Source organism: Anopheles ziemanni, chromosome 2 (genome assembly GCF_943734765.1).
Source record: "Anopheles ziemanni chromosome 2, idAnoZiCoDA_A2_x.2, whole genome shotgun sequence".
Taxonomy (NCBI): domain Eukaryota; kingdom Metazoa; phylum Arthropoda; class Insecta; order Diptera; family Culicidae; genus Anopheles; species Anopheles ziemanni.
Genome location: NC_080705.1, coordinates 12560660 through 12574661, shown reverse-complemented (window position 1 = coordinate 12574661; position 14002 = coordinate 12560660).

Here is a 14002-nt window from a genome sequence, read left to right as displayed (position 1 = left end):
AATTTCTTCGTAAACTATGCAATGAACGTCACGAGGAAGTAATATCTGCAACAATGTAAGAGTGTTTATGTAACTATGTGAATATTAACAATATTTACACGTTGTGATCAGTTCAACTTAATTTTAAATGGGCAAGCATAGAAAAACACGCTTTAAGTCTAAAGACTAATTCTTTAAGAAAAAAGAATGAAACTTTATTCCTTAACCAGGACATATGGATTTTAAGGATCCCTATGGTTTCAAAATCTAGCATAACAGTTTATTTCGTCCAAAGGATCCTTAGCGGTTTATCTGTTTGTTTGAGTAAAAACACATAAACTAAAGCATCTTCACCCAAAGCGGGAACTACGCTATCACAACATAACGCCCATCATTCTTTTAGGAGTTGGTTCAACTTTGCCCCTTACCAGGAATTCTAAGCTTGGCGTGGAAAAGCTATGGGCATGATAGGAAAATTTGCAAAAGAATTCCTTTGGCAGCAAGTGCCGCACGCGCAGCGTCAATGGCCCAGGAATTGTTCAACTTTCGATCGGTCCTTTGCTCCTTTGGATTGTTAGGAATGGGTTTCCCGTACAAAGACACACGCACGCGGTCATGACATTTGTGCGTACGAAAGATTTGCCTCGATCCGATTGCGTAGTCGTTGAACTTTGTCGAGGTCGGGATCGAGTGATAACGTTTGGAGATTTTCTTTATTGTCTGCCTCTTCCAGCGGAATGCGTGGGAAAAGTGGGAAGCGAGGAAAGCGGAAACCCCAGTACGGAACCCGGAACGTTTCTGCTCCGTCACGAACGGAAGTATCTTGTACTTTGTTAGCTTTCTCCTGATTTTGTTGTCGTCTCGTTATTACCCACCGCTTTACAGCAGAGCAGGTGGAGAGGATTGTTTCCCGCAGCCGAAATCATCCCACACCACAGCCCACCCCTCCGGAATGGCCAGCATCCAGTGATCAATGCACTCCGAAAAGTCGTATTGCTCCGGAACAAATCAACTTCGGCCGACGGATGCAGGCTCCGTGCAAGACCATTATCATCCTCTCCATCGCCAGTATTATTGTTATTGCAGTTGCGGACGCCGGGTAGAGGATGCTTTTCACCATGTTTTTCCTAACCGTTCCGCCGGTCCGTCACATCCTTACGCCCATCCGCCCCACTCCGGTGGCTCCTTTGGGCTGCGTGGGGTTCAACCTAAGGCTCGCGAGGCCACGAGTGTGCGCTTTCGGGACGACCCGAACCCGGCTCGACGATGAGTTCATCGGGTTGATGATCGGGCCGCACACCGCAACCGGGGACGCTTTCCCAGCGAAAACGGAGCGGAGAAAAGCTTCGCTGGTAGTGGAAATTGGTGTTTTGTGTACTACTACTGTCGCTGTCCGAGTCACTCCGGTGACCTCCGGTCCGGGGCGTAGTAGCCTTTTTTTTGCTGCTGCTAGGAAAATGTCTATACTTGTGTGTGTGTATGTGAAAGAAAAAGATGGAACGAGAGAGAAAGAGAATGAGAATTTGACTGGAAAATCTATCCATTTGGTGTCCTCGTCGGTGCGACAGATACGCGAGCCGGCGTGGAGAAAGGAGGCTGTTGTGTCGTGCGCTTGCCACGTGTGCCGGTGTGTTGGTTTCCTGTAAGTGCCACGGCTATATACGGCCCCGCTCCGAAGGCCAATCGATGCCGGCGTACTGCCGGCGCCAGCCGCGAGGAGAGGAACCAAGCGAAGCGCCGGGTGGACAGAAGGTGTGCGGGGTGGATGGTCCGAAAAATCGTCCTAGGTCGGAATTGGTGGCCGCTCGAAATGTTATTTCAAAACCGACAACAGACAAGTTTGGTCGCACATTCGGGCTGGCTCCGGCAACCGAAACACAACCGAGAAGATCCCAGCACCAGCGGCCGCTCAAACAAGTGTGAAGTCAAGTGAAAGCAACAAACCATTTCCACCGGCAAGTGGTTAACCAACCCTGTGTGGTGCTAAAGTTGTGTGAATACGGTGTAAACAAAGAAAAACCCAGGTTTCGGTTTTACCAGGCGAAAAATCCTGTGATGTGTTCACGAGATATACTGATCGATCGGAAACATTACAAGTGCTTCGAATTGATGAAAATACTATTATAACAATCCACACAAAAGTTGCTCGAACATCCTAGCTGGTCGGTCGCTTTCGGCAATGCGTTGGTGTAACAGACATCCTGCAAAAGCAGTAGAACTAAGTGAAAGTGAAAAAGAAACTTTCGAAGTGCAAGGACGTGCTTGAAATCAATAATACCAAAGGAAACGAAAACCAAAGTCAAAAATCGAACATGTACAAATGTAATATCGTGGTGAACTCGTTCCTGTGGATATAACCGAGCGCTTCTAAAGAACGGGATCTCTTTCAAAACGTAAGTGAATAAAATCGTTAAATATTCGACAAGCAAGCACGGCAGTAATTTTCAATTATGTTACCCATAACATAAGAATATTTTACGATTACTGAAGAAAAATGTTCGTATTAGTTTGGCGGTGAAACAAGTCTTGACTTCACCATTTTTAAGATTGATTCAATGCTTTATTATAATCCAAAACATGAAACATAGAATTTGATGTTGATAGTTTAGTCTTGCTGATACTTTCTTCTTTTCTTTTATTTGTCTCTAGCTCAGGAACATGGATAATTTATTTTGTGTTTAAAAGTGTTTTATACCCAAATGAATAATTTTGTTTGCTTCCTAACATAAATTTGTTGGTTTCTTTTCAATGCCTAACGTCTTAATTTGCCCCGTGTTTCTTTTCCTTTGAATTATGTCTTAGGAATCTTCTTATATTTTTTATTATTAAGCGCAATAAGGCACCTTTTTGTACTAATTCGAAGTGGTTTATGACTCTCAATGAGTACTGTATGGCACCGAACCAAATATGTGCCCCGTCACAGTTAGTCGCACACCCCGGCATTTGCCATTCGTTGCATATTTGCACAGTCTCACTTTCATCCTTTGCTGCGGTGTGGCAAAAATATTTTACTATATCGCAAAAACATGGCCCGGCCTTTTGTCACAATGGTGTCACATGTTTGTGCACACTCCGGGAAAACCACCAAAAGCCGCCGTTTGTGCCTTTTGTCATTTTGCGGCTCGTGACATCTTTTTCCGAAAATAATCGCAACCCTTGGATTTCCGCGAATTTTTGCGGCGAGATTTATCGGCGAGACCACATACGAGCGTACGCGGCCCAATTTTCACCGACGATATTTATAGCGGCGTTGTTCAGTTATTTATACCCAAGCTGCGGAGCGACGGAGCTTCGTCTCTTTCGAGAGATGCTGTGAAACTTGGCTGTACTTGGGGAGGACGATAAATTATAGGTCTCGTTACGATAGCGGGGGGGAGCGGGGACAGTTAGCTTGGGATTTGGTTTAATCTCGTTTTTAATTTCATGTCTTTCACATTCGTCTTGCTGTTAGTGCAGTATTTAACCCTGCCGTTATTGATAAATGAACAAAAACGTGTTCATTTAAAAAGAGTTTACCGCATTTTATTAATTTATTCGTTGGTTCCAATGTTATTGATCCAGACATAGGTTATTCAATATACTTATTGGTGGACATACTAAGCCTACAATTTCTGATCTCGAACGTTCAGGAAAATGAGACCAAAAAGAACAAAACAGAAATTTCTGATACAAAACAGGCCATGTAAATGTGAGGTTACCTGATCATAAATTACCTTTTATACTTCTTTTCCACTAAAATCATTATCATGTTAGAAACATAATGATAATATTTGTAATCTATGAAATTTAAAATATATTTGCGGTTGTCTAGATTTTTTTATTATTTGTTAAAAGCAGACATCGTGGTCCAATTCAATGTAGGACGACTCACTGATTCATGCTAATTCAGAACCTTCAAATGTCGCCAGTTTGGCTGTTGCTGCCAGGCCACGCCAGTCTGGCGTCGGTATCCTCTCCCTCCTCCTTCCAAGGGTCTCTCCCGCCCCCTGCTGGGGTTCCACATTTGGCGCTCCAAGCAAGTTGAATGACCCCTGCGTGATTGCGCATCAAAGAGTTCGACGCCCGACCACCAGAGGGATCTGGCTGTGAATGACGGAACAGCGACAGGGTAGAACCTCGTCTACGGTTCTTGGAACGGGGAGGTATCCGATTTCGAGCAGGATTCTTCGGAACTTTTCGGAAGGATCTGTATCAAGCGGGACCGGAGGGTGTAATGTAGCCGCTTTTTGGGGACACCGTGCGCTCCAGACGAACGTCGCCGTATCGGAAAGAGGTAGAAATCAATACAACATTAGCATGTCTCGACGCATCGTCTCACCCAACCTGTTCCTTCTCCATCCCAAGGACGTATTCTTGTTTCATATATTCTCTCCTTTTCTACCATCATTATTTGGATGGTTTCTAACATCGGAGGGTTCGTTTCAGCGATGGGAGGTGGCAAAACAAAAGTCCTTTTATTTTACAGCGTGCCGAAGGTTTAGCAAGGACCTTTTTTTTTACCCCGCATCTTTTTTCTCCGCTTAGGGATCCAAAATTGTGTGACCTTTTTCGTGTGTTGTACCTACCAACCACATGTCTGGTATCGACGTCTGCAATCGCCTCGGGAAGGGTGTAAAGTTGTTGTACATCGTCGGCGATAGTGAAGCTACGTGTCCTTATGCTACCCTCCAAAACCTCAAACTGGGGTCCGCCGCCGCCCACCGTCATCGTCCTTCGTCAAGGTTCGAGGATCATTTTGGTTGATTAAAATTTTAGCTCGTAAAGACGTCGCGACATGATGACCTTAGTGGGGAGGGTTTTTTTTTTGTATTGCCACCCATTCCATTCTTGAGAAGGCGGGGGTGGGGGAAGAAAGTTCGAGAGGAATATATTTTTATTAACATTCGTACACGCCTCGGTCTAAGCGAGGTAGGATGAAGTTATGGTGGACGTCTTAGCGGTGCTGGGTTTTGGCTCGTGGTCTGCGACTCGCGTGCCCTTCATCGCGGATGGTACGGCAAGTAATATTAATCTGAAGGTCATTCACCAGGGTCACCGGGTGGCCCAGTTGGGCGACAACCCCCTTCCCTTCCCAGGGGGCTGACGGAGACTAGGAGACGCCCGATCCGTCGCTGAATCGATCGCTGATAACGCGCAAAACCTCATCACGCACGCTTCACTCTCTCTCTGTGTCTCTTTCCTTCTCTCGGTAGGGTTGTCTCTTGGTGTGTCTGTCTGTCGGTTTGCGTACTGGTCCCTTTAGGTGTTGGAAGTGCGTGTGGAGTGTCACTCTTGCGTTTACGCGGTTTTTACTATTGGTATTCGTGCGGTGTTGTTGCGACCACCACTGACTTCCTTTCAGGTCAGGTCCCTCCACACACCAGACGCAACGACAGGAAACGTCCATTAATCCCCGCAACACATTCACTAACCCCTCCCCTCGTCGCCCACACACCCCATTCGTGACGGTGCGGACTAGCGACGATCGGCCACGAATCCAAACTTCCGCTTCATCCCACGACGACGCAAGATGGCGCGACGTAAATACATGATTAAGGCGCGCAGATGCCTGTTCGGGCGTGTTTCTAGAGGCGTTCGACTACTTCTTCTGTGGTTTTTTTTTTTTGCTCCCTGGCACACAGGGACAAACATTCCGCCCGGCGGTGGGAGGATCGTGGTGGAGTTCATTGCGCCGCGAATGCCATCCATCAAACGATGATCGGACCGGGATGGCCGTCACGGCCATCATCATGGCTTGTTGCCGCCAAATCGGCCATCAAAGTGTCGGCGTTACAAATCGCCACCCGGTGCGATGGTTTGATTCGGGAGTTTTTTTTTTGCGTATAAACCAGACCGTCCCGATGTGGGTCAGCGGTAATTTTTCAATAAAATGTCGCTGTCCACCGTCCTTTTCTTTACGCCTCCTGCTGTTTCCTGAGGAGGTTCAATTCTGCAGAAAAAAAGAGGGCAAGAGAAGGTGGATATGATGTTGGGTCAATTTACATTGCTGTGAGGAGATTGAATTTGAGAGAATTTGCACAAACAGCGATGTTTTAAATCTACAATTTCCCTGTTACAGATCACTATTAGATACCTGAAAAGTGTAGCATATTCGTTACCATAAGATACAGCATTTTCTTAGCTGTTCAGTTCTATTGAACTGATTGTAAATAATTCTAAGAAGAACTAGTAGCCAACAACATACTCTAATTTTTATTTGTTAATGGACAGATCCAGCATCAATGTGAGAAAGCGCCGAAACTAATTTAATTGCTACAGTTAACCGCAAAAAAGTACGTGAGCATTAATAAAATCTTTTCCAATAAAATGAAAGTTACCATAAATTTTTTAACTGCAAAAATGTCTCCTTTATGGAGATAAAATGGTAATTTTCATATGATTTACACTTTTTCTGCTCTCCTAAATGGTTGGTTATTGAAATTTTATTGTTCTATTTTTGTACGGTTACTTCCACTTACTGTATCGTTTGATTGAATTTCATCGCAACGGACAGTATCCTAACCGCAACGACACATTTATCAATACCGATGTGGTCGTAGGTCGGTTTCGGCAGACCCGGTATCGAATATCGGCGTACTCCATACCTTCCCCCTTTTTTTTCCTGTACCCTTTATCCGTGTTTATCCTTCCCTACATCGTATCAACGGTTCTCGACCCCAAGCAGGCCCGAAACCAGATGGTCGCGTCTTTTGGCCGGCGCTGGGTACCGTTTAATTTTTACGTTCTCCTACATACAACCCGGCCGACTTTCCTTTCGAGGCGCCCATTGTCATTCCCGGACGGTGGTGGTGCGCGCACTATGCGAATGAAGAAGCGCACGAAACCCCATTTCCGTGTGTCCCATTTTTTCGGATTTTCTGCGGTTATGAGTTTCCTGCCGCCAGACCGCTCCCCGGGACCGTCCTGCCAGATAGAAGAAGTCATGTTTCCCTTTTTTCTGCTGCATTATTTTTGCACTTCGTTCTGCAGCCGGCCTCCGGGGAGAGGGCGCCGAAAAGGGTGGTAACAACGGATGGCCAATGGCAGACCACGCCCCAAAAGGCAGTAGTGTTATGGTTGGCGCTGCTGCTGCAGCCCCGGAGCTGCTCGGTCTGGTGTGACGCCGGTGTCGCGTTGCGCCTCGGAAAAACTTTACCATTGCACACATTGCCATCCGTCGGGGAAAACACATTACAAGGGAGAAAAGAAAAATTTCACTGGAACTGGAAAAGAATGAACCAATCGTTGTCTTACGACATGGCTGGTATAATAATATAATTTCAAAATAATTTTCGAATTTAATGTAGAACACAAGAATAAATATGTTCGTATAACTCACAACATCAACTTATGTATCAATGAAACTTAATTCATCTTCTCATCTTTAAATTATGTATATCATAGTGTTATTGAAAGTATTAAAGGCCAAAGCTATTATCACCGTTATGTATGATATATTGGAACTGTATTGGCAAACGAGAAACCGACGGCAGTTAGAACGTATACAGTTTGAGAGATATTTACATTAAGCCTGATCAAACATCGAACCGGAAGAATTTGCAACCATTACAGTATGGTTTTGTAAACACAAACACAGAACCGCAGCGAAAGCGGCCATACCAACCAAACTAAACGGATCGAAACATAACGTCTTAGAAGACGTCGACACCGATTCGACGAGAAATTGAACAGAGATGGATGGAGAGTGAAGTGGAGAGCAAGAGGGAGAGTGTATTTAAACGAAAAATTGCGATATTTTTGAGACACTCAACCCGGGTGAAATATAGGTCAAATGGAGGCGTAATAAATGTAGCCAACAGAGAGAGAGGGCTTTTGCAAACCGTGGAACTGTCGCAAATGAAAGTGGTTCGTTTGTAGGTTTGTTTTTATCTCTTATAGGTTTAGCAACAAGATTGAACGTACTTGGATGCATATACCATCAAATTTTATCACTTTACTTTGGACAATTTTTTTCTACTCGCGAGACATCAGGTCAGATCGAACGAGTGGTTGCTTAAGGGATGAACCTGTCCTTCGATTACTCAATAAAAATATGCTTTCGTTCGGATGGATTTTGTCCAGTCCAAACTATCCATCCCACGGACGAAGAGAAAGTGTTGATTGTTTACGCAGGGGGTACGGGTCTGTGCCTACGGACACACGACCGTAATGCTTAGTCTACACGAAGCGCAAAGCAACCTTTGCAAACGGTAAAATGCTGTGAGTTAGCGGTAAAATGCTGTCAGATGGGCAGTCAACTGTCAGAATGTGCGCAAATGTGTTTTTCGGTCGGCGAGTGAAAAATAGCTTTGCAAAAATTTGCGCACCAGGTATAGAGTGCCGGTGGATGGAAAATAGTTGTTTGTTATGATGTACAGTGGTTGTTGATAAGATTTCGGTGTGTACAATACCTCTGTGCTGTTTTTTTACAGTTAAACAATCAAATCAACATTGAATGCGCTTACATCTGCATCGGCTCACGAATAGGAACGTCTACACGAAGCGAAAAAAAGTGGCAGCAAAATTGACATTTGCGCGTGTATTTTCAGAGTTTTGCGCCTCGTGTAAACTAAGCATAACATGTGTGCGCAATTCTGTTCAGGGCGGGCAGTAAATTTATCTTCATTTCGCTGCCATTTTTTTTGGTGTCGCAGTTTATGCGCGTAACCCATTTGTTAGTGCTGTGTTTTTATTATCGTTACTTGTTCCTTTTTTTACTGCATCCGTCTGCAAGTCGTGGCAAGAAAGGGGGTTAAAAAATGGTTGATAAGTTTTTGGATGCCAAAAAAAAAAGTCTTTCATTTTCGTCTTTACGACTCTTTCTCCGCTTCACTACGTCAAGCTTGTGGACGGTTTGGTGGTGAGACTGACGAGTTCACGATGGGGGTGATTTATTGTGTCGCGCGAGTAGTGTTTTCTTGGTTTGTCATGAATTTAAAAAAAAGTCACAGAATGGAACTGAATTATGAGCTTCGAAATAGTTATTTCTCGTCGCTGTAAGGGAATATTTTAAAATGTACTCGCCTTGTCCAAAGAAAACGTATTTAAAGTATGTAAATATTTAATCATTGTATTAACATAAACATAAAGTGTACCATTTAAAAAAAACATATACGTTAAATTAAACCAATTGATTGAGTTTGCTGCAATACGCAATACCGACAAACAATATTCAAACAATATATCCTGGATGTATTTCTTTTCTTTCCTATAATTTTAGATTACTTGACAACACTCTTTTTTCGATACCGGAGGGAAAAAAACGATTGACCTCATTGAGCAATAATTACTGGTGAGTAATACCCTTTTACGTTTCTAAGTATTTCATTTGTAATTACATGATTGATTCAAGTGTTCCAGTCAACACAAACCCAAATGGGGATATTACTTAAGCAAAGAAATCAAAGCAATACCATTTATGTCAACAAAAATAAGTTCGAGGGTGTTGTCTTGGGTCAACGCTCTCACTTAAAATATAGGCAAATGTCCTTTAACGTTGACACCGTTATTTCGGGTGGCTTAAATGTGAGTTAATGTAAGCCTCTGACACACACACACACACATATTTTCTCTCGTAAGATGCTTTACACGTAGAGGGTATCAAAACGTGAAACACGGTTAAGAAAAACTTTCGAAAAGAGTGCAATGAACTGGAACGCCAAACGACTGGCGTAGCATTGCGCAGTCCGAGCAGTTTGGCAGACATAAAAACAATCCCATCAAGTGCAAACATAAAAGGAAACGAAAGCACGGCAAAACGGGCGACCAGAAGATGCGAAGGGCTTGGCAGGCGGTAATAACGGCTTACGCAAAATTGAACCCAAAAGTCATGCATTAGAAGTCGTCATTGGGTAAATGAAAATGAGGAACCTACCACCATCTCTGAGGCGAGGAAGGATGAGAGAGAGAGTGAGCGAGGGATGCATTTTTGCTTTTAAAGCGTGTGACGCGAAAACGAAACGCAACGAAAGACTTCGGAATCGCGGGAAGCCATTGTTTGGGGCGATAAAAACAACGCGGTGGAAACATGCGTTAGGTGATGAGATAAGGAGCGAAGGAAGGAAAAGTGCATTCACCACACACACACAAACACTCGTCTTTAACACCGTTAGGCAAATACTCTTCTCCCGGGGCCTCAAAGGTACAAACGAGCGACAGGTTGAAGGTGTCGTCAGAACGCTCGGGAACACAACGCCACAGAACTCGACGCCTGGGGGACGTGCGTGCGTGCTTCACCAATTTGTAGACACCCATGATATTTGCACCACTTTTCCCTTCTTTGCGGCGTGTGCGTCTTCCTGCCCCGACATCTCCGACCGCAGTTGCATCGCAATTACCGGCCCTGCATTTGCATACGCGAGGACCGTTTTGTAGCGGGATCAAAGTGGAATTTGTAGCGAATGGTGGCGTGTAGAAAGCGAAGCTAGAGAAAAACAACAAATAAATCCACCCGACCCCAGGCAGTGCAGTCGCGGTGATTCAGTGGTGGTGTGAGCACTGTTGTCGTTCGTGAACCATTAATTAAGTGCAAGAGTGCCGCGAGCATGCCATGGGAAAATGGTTACCGCGGGTGGCACGGAAGGTGGTGTGGGGGTCGTCCGAAGGTGGTGTTAGTTTCCGCCTAGCAATTGTGTTCCGGTGATCTAGTTGCACAAGTGTGTTATTACTAATGTTACTGTTCGTGTGCGGGCACGATTAGGTTTCCAGTGAATGACAGTTTAGTTGGAACTGTCGATGAGTTGGACGTGCTGGAACAATGAAACAGAGGGCATATCTAGTTTAGCTTTTGTTTCGTAAGGCAAACAATGACTTACTTTCAATGTGAGTAATCAATCTCCAACGTACGGTTTTTTTTATTCATGGGAAAACATAGTTTAAGGTAAATAAATTACAAGTTTAAATGGGTAAAAGGATTCTGCTACTAAAGTGCCGAGACTTTTCTTTTCAAGCTTTCCTCTGTTTGTTGTTGTGAAAAATCCAATAATATTTAAAATCAGTTTTTATCACACTACTGTTAATATTTCAGCAGTTCAGGAATTATTTCATTAATCTAAGAAACTATAATCTTTCTTGCATCATAAACACTCGAAATAGTTTAAATAGTTTAAACCAATATTTCGCTGGAATGATTTTTGTCACCTTCTCTCAAATACTTGGCTCCAGATTGGTATATTTTTTCTTGTCTCGATGCTGGAAGTCTATAAATAATTTTCCTTTGGCCAGAGTCATTCTATTGCAAAACAAACTGAAGTATTGCGGAAGTAAATGTTTGTCAAACTCATACACGGCGCGACATCTCTAGTGGTGGTGAGAATAAAACCAACGAACGCCTATGCCAATGTCTCATCCTCGCTAGTGTTTAATACACCCGTAACTGGTCGAATAGAATGGGAGGGAAGAAATCACAGTGTTGTTACTGCGTTATTTATTATTGATCGTATCCTTTTCTACACCCGTAACCAGACGGTCTCTGACGTAGCTCGGCCTGAAAAATTACCAGATGGTGGATGTTAACGTGCCCGAGCGTACCTCTTGTCGAATTAGTTTCGCTTGTTTGGTCGTGTGTTGAATAATTTGCTTACGCGGTATTTCCACCGTTCGATGTCGCGAAACTGTTGCCATCGCTTGCAAAAACCGACGCCCAAACGTAGGGGTGTATCCGTTTGCGAAACAAAGGAGGGGTTTTCCTGACCGTGGTTGAATGTAATCTTATTTCCATTTTCCATATATATACAATCCTATTGTTATGGCTTGTTACATCGTGCATTCCATTCATATTACTTTGTCGGAGGTGTATATCTATTAATTTTTCAATGCTTTACTCAGGCAGGTTGGAATCTTTGGGACCTCTCATAGCGCCTACCATAAGTACTGGGCGCCTCCATTTGGAACATTTTTTAATAACCAATAAAAAGTATGCGTTCGTGGAACGAGCGAATAAAAATTGACGAACAAAAGCATAAACTTAATTCTCCGCGAATGTTGCATTTAATAAATTATCGCACACATTACTTTGTTCACGGTTTACAGAATGACCGTGAACCTTCCCAATCCCGAACTGATCATCACGCTACCAACATAATTTCAGCTTAAGAATAGACGCCATGTTCGTTCCAACATTTGACATGCATATCAAACTTATCGTGGTTGAGCAAACGGAACCTATAATCAGTTAATTGATTGCATTGCGGTATGCATACGATGCTCAAGCCATTATTTTTCCTGATGTTATGGCATCTGGATGTGATCGATATGTGTTGGAGATCGCACCAGTAAGTTGCAATTTGGGGTGGTTGTTCACAATCCGTCATCTCGGTGAACGAAAGCTGGTAGTTTTTTAAGGATATTTTTTTAAAAGTTGAATGTGAAAGTGATGCATTAAAAAACTTGAACATTATTGTTTACGTTTTGTAGACCATGAATACAAAGTGAAATATTTCTGTTGTGTTATTTGTTATATTTGTTTGATAAATTTCAACATCCACTGGCATTTTTTAATTTAAAAAATAAGAAAAAGCATAAGAAAGTATCTTCTGATATGATTTAGTTTCTACTTCTAACTTTTCATCAAGTCCGCATACAAAACCTAAGCTTGTATATCCATCCAGAGTTTCATCAAAAACTATATCTTTGACGTCCAATCGAAGTATGCGCTCCCAGATCCGGCGAGTGAATGGAAGCCACGACGAAAGGCACGGTTACCGCAAGTGTCAAGAACAGAACGACGTCGTTTCGACCGCAAAGGACAACATTATGTTTCGTTCGTTTTCCCGTTGTTCCCCGGGGCGGAAAGCGTACATAGGACCGGGAACGGGGTGGCTACCAATCACCGGGAAGCCATAGTAACGATCCTGGGGCTGCATTACGCAAAGTGCCATCGGCGTCTCGGGCGTCCCGCTTGCCACGGTGGCTGGACGCGACTTACTTCCGCTTCGTTCCGTACCGTTCCGTTGCCATCCGGGTTGGCGCTTGCGATGGCGCTGTTGCGTGGCCGCTCTGGCGTGTGTATGTGTGGATGTATGTGTTGTGTGTATGGTTATGGGAATTAGTTTTCGACCTGCCGATCGAGCTGGTGGTTATGGTTACGGCTGTACGCCTCTGCGGCCACCTCCCACTGGCGTGGCATGGAAGTCACTCCACGGTAATAATACCATTATGCCTCACACGTCGCACCCGATGACGCTGGGTCCCGTAGGACGACGATGACCACCATCACCACCATCACCATCATCATCATCATCAGCGTGCAAGCGTGCGATGGTGTGCTGCCTATCCATGCACCTGACCGACGCTGGCTGGCGAGAGGGGGCGAGAAACATTTTATTTTCCCATTTTCCCATTCTTCGCCGTGGTGCGCCGAAAGGGCGAAACTTTGCGGCTGAAGAAGGCGTGCGCCCCGAGTCGGCCAATGCGCGGTATACACCGTTGGTGGAACTGCGATACCAGGATGTGCATCGGTGGGTTTCCCCTTTTCACTCACTCCCAGCTCTCGGGCGCTATTTGAGTGTGTGAAGCACCTCGTGTGTAGTGTTCCTTTGGGTCCGGAGCCCTCCGCCGAGCTGCCCGCCCAAACGGCGACGAAACGGAACGGAAATGAAGGTGTAAGTTTCCCCCCGCATTCAACCAACCCAATCCTTGGCGCATAGCGACCGAAACGGGCTGCATCGTCCCTCGGCCAACGGATCCCCGTGCCACCGAAGCGTTGGGTTGACGTCGGTGCGATGAGGCACTATGCAACTATCCGAAAGGTTAGTCAGTGGTGGTCGAAGACGGAATGCAAACTGTCTGTGGGCAAGCTGCGGCAATCAGCATTGAGTAGGTTTCCGCTAGTGTCCCCACCTCCGGCGTATGCAGCAGTGAGGCAGTGTTGGTAAGCGCTTCCCGACGACGACGACGACGACGGACAACGAGACGCGCGCATCAGAAAAGCGAATCATCGTTTCGCGACGGTGCACAGTGGGGCGCAGTGTTTTGAAGTGGAGGACAAAAGTGTTCGCCAATTTTTTCGCTGAACATGAGGCTTTATATTCTTTATCAATTTAAT